Consider the following 5,798-nt stretch of genomic DNA (forward strand, 5'->3'; position numbering starts at 1 on the left):
ACTTATCCATTACATCACTTATTTTTGTCATTTCAGACAAAAGGAGATAATCCTTTAATGCCTCCTGGGCCTGTGTGCCAATGTCTCTGGCATGTTTTTACCTGGCTCTGACATTGGCATTTGAGCTAAACAAACTTGTATCCACATGTAAATTAACACTCTTGTGATTTCCTCACACACAGCCGTGATTCCTGTAGCTTGTAGTGCTTTGTGGATGTATTTCTGTGTGCTTTATTTCAATAAGGGGTAGTACGACTGTACGTATGATTAAAATATCAAAATAGAATTATATCAAAAATTATAGAAAGAAATCATATAGCATAGGGTTAAAAATAAAATAAAAAGGAAATAGCTGTGCATCAGACCAAAGGAAAAATAAATAGACTACAGCATATGAAAACAATCCAGTGACTGATGATATACAGACACAGCTCTTGTAGTGTTGTGTGTTGCATCATGGTCCTGAGTAAAGGCCAGATCATTCCATTTATATAAGGACTAACAATAAAACACCCACTGTGTGATTTGAAATAGATAGGAGATACATGCCAGCTTATATTTTTGTGGCTTTTTGATGAAATGGCATCTGAGCCAAACAGAACCAGGTTGTGTGTCTAAAAACTGGACTGGATTTATCAGAGCTTTTGGCATGAACAGATGATCAGTATGCCATTGTAGTCATTAGTCATTCTGTAGTAGTGTAGTACAGCTGCTGCTGCCATCTTGGGTGGTGCTTCCAAGATGGTAGAAGCTGCTCAGTTGCTGTCATCAAATGATGCTTTTTGTTATTTTATGTTTAAAAAAAAAAGTTAATACCACTATATAAAATATACATCGATCAGGCATAACATTATGACCACTGACAAGTGACGTGAATAAGACTGATGATCTCCTCGTCATGGCACCTGTTAGTGGGTGGGATATATTATGCAGCATGTGAACATTTTGTCCTCAAAGTCGATGTGTTAGAAGCAGGAAAAATGGGCAAGCGTAAGGATTTGAGTGAGTTTGACGAAGGGCCAAATTGTGATGGCTAGACCACTGGATCAGAGCTTCAGTGGTCAGTATCAATCAAAAGGAAGGAACAATGGTGAACCGGCGACAGGGTCATGGGCGGACAAGGTTCATTGATGCTTGTGGGGAGTGAAGGTTACAACAGACTATGGTATGTTTTTGAAATATCCAATAAAACCCTACACAGTTTTGAAGAAACAATGCACAAATCTGCACTTGCATAGAAACAAACATTTTGTTTCTGCAGAGAAAAAAAATCGGAGTGGACGAAGGTGTTCTGCTGAGTGGGAGTATACTTGTGTTACAACAAGCACTTATTTCATCCTTCCTTAGCAGGCCGAAGACCAGCTGTATCACTGAAACAATTGCTAAGACACAGGGGTTACGGAATAATGAAACTAAAACACTGGCCAATAGAGTGTTGATGGTTTTATGCCTGTGTAGCCTGGTATCCAGTCTTCACTGATTTTACATTCCATAGTAAGAGCAGAGTGTAAGGGTTGAATTAGCAGAGCAATAATCTTTCATTGATTTCATTTTGGCAGACACACTTATCAAGAGCAATATATATATTGTTTTTTCAAACCTTACAATCCATAGGCCAACCCCTTAACCACTAAGCTACCACATCCCTTCAAGAGGTTTGAGCCAATAGCACAGCTGAACATAAAATACTGCAATCTACACAACATATTGGGAGACATATCAAGTTTGCAGATGAAATGACCATCACAAGAGGACAAATTGTTGGTTTGTGTAATGCTGGTGCATCTGCGAGCTACAGTATCCAGGGTAATGTTGGCACACCACCAGGAAGGACCAACCACATCCAAGAGGAGTAACTGTGTACACAAGAGGAAGCTTCTGGAAGGGATGTATGGGTTCTTCCTCAGATTGTATCCAAAAAACCTCATAAAAACACAGCTGCCCAACTCAATGCAGAATTAACTGCCCACCTCGACTCTCCTGTTTCCACTAAAACTGTTCATCAGGAGCTCCACAGGGTCAAGGATACTATAGATAAAACCTTTGGTCACTCGTGCCAATGCCAGTTGTCAGTTTCAATGATGCCAGCAGCAGAAATACTGGGCTATGGACAATGTGAAATATATTATTCTCTGGTAAGTGTCCATGATATCCATTATGTACCCTGAGGATGATGCAGTGTATCAGGATGATAATGCATGAATACTGATGACTGGTGACAGAGAGGTTTGATGAACATGAAAGTGAAGTTGAACATCTCTCATGGCCTGCACCAGATCTGAATATTATTCAGCCACGTTTTGGAGGGGAAAACAGTATCATATAGTAACCAGGTCACTCTTCTGCAAGAGGAATGGCTTTAAATCCCTCTGGACAATGTGCAGGACTTGTATTTGCTATTACCAAAACAAATTGATGCTGTACTGAATGCAAAAGGAGTCCAGACACCATACTAATAAATGATTGTGGTCTAAAACCATCTGCTTCAGTTTCATTGTCCAAAATCCTGAACAAGAGTCAGTTCATATCATCCTATTGTAATGTAAGTCAGAGCAAGAAATGTCACAGCACATAAACAAATATTTACATATCATTAAACAATGAATACTGAAGAAAGCTGTATTTATTAGCTCTTATGACTCTATGAAGCATAAAGGGCTGATGTGAGTGTATGAACACTATCCTCAGGTAACTTTGCCAAAAATTCTAGACAAGACTGCTGAGGAGAATGTCCATATCCGTGTTTGCTCACTTCGAGGATGCTGAATGAGTGCTTCAGTAGCACCAGTTGAGGGCAGCATTGTATAAGACACTGAGACAAAGCAGAAAAATGTCTAGCACTAAAAACATTTATTATTATTCGTTTTTACTTACGTAAAAGGCTGAGAAGAGAAAGCTTTCTGAAAATTGAAAATATTTGATTAGATAAATTAAATGTTGAAAAATGAAATAGATAAAATCTGAGAGGGTTGCTTGACATTTTTATGCTTTTACACTGACCAGCAAAATGGCAGCGTTAGAAGAGTTATGAGTTTAAAGTTTGCAAGAATTCCTAAAAATATGTTTCGCTTTTTTTTTTTTTTTTACCTTGTAGATGATTGTGTGGAGACTAATGGCAATATCAATTTAATCCATTTAAAATGACACAATCTAAAAGTACGCAGCAATGGAACGTGTCTAAATACCCCACAAACGCATTATAGATGACATATCCTGATTGACCACTTTATTAGGAACACCTTTACACCACCTCACTCACTCAATTATCCAGTCAGCAAATCATATATCTCTCCCTGCCCGAAGCTGTTATGTGAACAGCTCACCATGGTCATAAAAAGATTGCGGTCTGAGTCATTGTAGACTTCCTGTCAGCTTGAATCAGTCCTTTATTCTGACCTCTCTCATCAACAATGTGTTTTTGCTCGCACGTCAAATGCCTTGACTACCTTAACTAGTCTGGAACACAGTCAAGCAAAAGGTCGTTCCTCCACGACAATGATGCTACATGAGACACATGAGACAATTACAAACAAATACAGTATATTAATAATAAATTGTGTAGATGTTAACCTTCTGATTAGCACTAACACATGTAGGTGGTTTAAAATGGTGTTTTAGCAGCAGTTTAAGAAAGAAATGTGCAGAAATTGCAAAGAGAGTGGAATGGTGTTTAGATAAGTGTGTGTGGGTGTGTGTGTGTGTGTGTGGGTTGGTGTCAGTCTGCTCTCTGGGTATTGAGGAGTCTGATGGCTTGAGGGAAGAAACTGTAACAGTGTGGTTGTGAGGGCCTGGATGCTTCTGTACCAGACAGCAGGAGGGTGAAGAGATGTGTGAGGGGCGCGTGAGGTCATCTACAATGCTGGTGGCTTTGTGGATGCAGCGTGTGGTGTAAATGTCTGTGATGGAAGGAAGAGAGGCTCTGATGTTCTTCTCAGCTGTCCTCGCTATCCGCTGCAGGCTTTCCAAGCCAGGCAGGGATGCAGATGCTCAGGATGCTTTTGATAAAAACTGTCTGAAGAATGTGATAATGGTAGAGGGGAGGAAGTGTGGGAGGTTGGGGTGGGGATTTTCTGTGTGTGGGTGCTGGTGGAGGCTTTTCTCAGCCTTTGCAAAAAGTAGAGACACTGCTGGGCTTTTTTTGGATATGAAGCAGGTTTTCTGCAAGGTGAACAGCAAGGAATTTGGTGATCTTGACGGTCATCTCTTTTGTATTGTCGATGTGCAGGGACAGGTGGCTGGCTCTACACCAGGCTGTTAGCCGCTGCACCTCCTCTCCGCATGCTGACTCATGATTCCATGGTCATGTCATCTGCGAACCTGATGATGTGATTCAGGCTGTGCATTGCTGAGCAGTTGTGAGTCATCTGAGTGAAGAGCAGTGGACTGAGCACACAGCCCTGAGGCTCCAGTGTTCATGGTTGTGGTGTTGGAGATGCTGCTCCTGATCCAGGCCGATTTGGGTTTTCCTGTCAGGGAGTCTGGGACACAGCTGACTGTGCTTGGGAAATCACTGTGTTGAATGCTGCACTGAAGTCTATGAGCAGTATTTGTATGTATGTGTCCTTTTTATCCAGGGCCAGTTGGAGGGTGATGTGAACATCTCTTGAGTGGTTGGGATGATAACTGCGGTGCAGGTGGGTTGTGGTGTGACTTAATGTGCGGGATTGCTGCTCACTAGATGTTTTTTTGCACTATTCTGCAAACTCCTGCATCTGACGATCTCAAGAAATCTTGATTGATGCCAATAAATATACCACAGTCAAATTCACCAAGATCACAGTTCCCTCATTACTGTGTTTCATGTGAACCTTGAGCTCTTGACCTGCACCTGTAGGACTTTATACAGGGTGATGGTGCTACGTGATTGGCTGATTGGATAACTGCACAAATGAGCAAAAGTAAGGGTGTTCCTAATAATGTAGAAAGTGAATTTACTATTGTTTGGGCTTATGTGCATTATTAACTATTGTTCATTCAGTCATCAATAAAAACTAGCCATGGCCCATACATGGGCATAAGATATATAGCATGGAGTGTAGGGCTGGGTCATAAAAAGCATTTCTCATACATTTTCATTGTTTTTCTGGGACGTGCATGAGCTATTATTTAGTCATAATTAGCATATATATATATATATATATATATATATATATATATATATATATATATATATATATATATATATATATAACAGAGCCCTAAAGGACATACTTGATGAGCAAAAGGAAGATTTTTACTTAGTTGTCGAAACCCCCAGGGTTACTTCCCTGCTAACATAAGCTAAACAATAATTATGGAAATAAAGAAAACAAATTAATAAACACAATATGACATTTATTTAGTTTAAACATTGCAACAGGCTGCAGAACAGAGGCCAGCAGTTTGTTGCCATCGTGATTTCTTTCTTGTTTGTGTTGTTTGTTAATAAAAAGACTGTATGTCATGAGTCTCACATAGGGTTTCCTGCTGAAGATTTTATTTTGCTGTAAGCAAATGTGATGTGATTATTGATCACATTTTCCGGCCTTCAGTTCAGAATCCTTACTCAATAATTGTAATCGTTTTTTTTTAATCTGACTGTCGCTTGAAAGCTATGGTACTTATGGTCCAGTTAAATGCTTTAATTCTATTAACCTCTTTTTCCCAGAGTCCCAATAGAATTGGAAATGGATATGGAATTTGTGTGTGTTTTGCCATGTTCAGCATCGATATTTTACGTCAAGTCACATTTCACTGTGGTGTTTATTACGAAGCAAATATGAAAGCAGACACTAAGTAATCTAAGAATTTTCATAAAT

The sequence above is a fragment of the Hemibagrus wyckioides genome, linkage group LG12 (assembly GCF_019097595.1).
Source record: "Hemibagrus wyckioides isolate EC202008001 linkage group LG12, SWU_Hwy_1.0, whole genome shotgun sequence".
NCBI lineage: Eukaryota > Metazoa > Chordata > Actinopteri > Siluriformes > Bagridae > Hemibagrus > Hemibagrus wyckioides.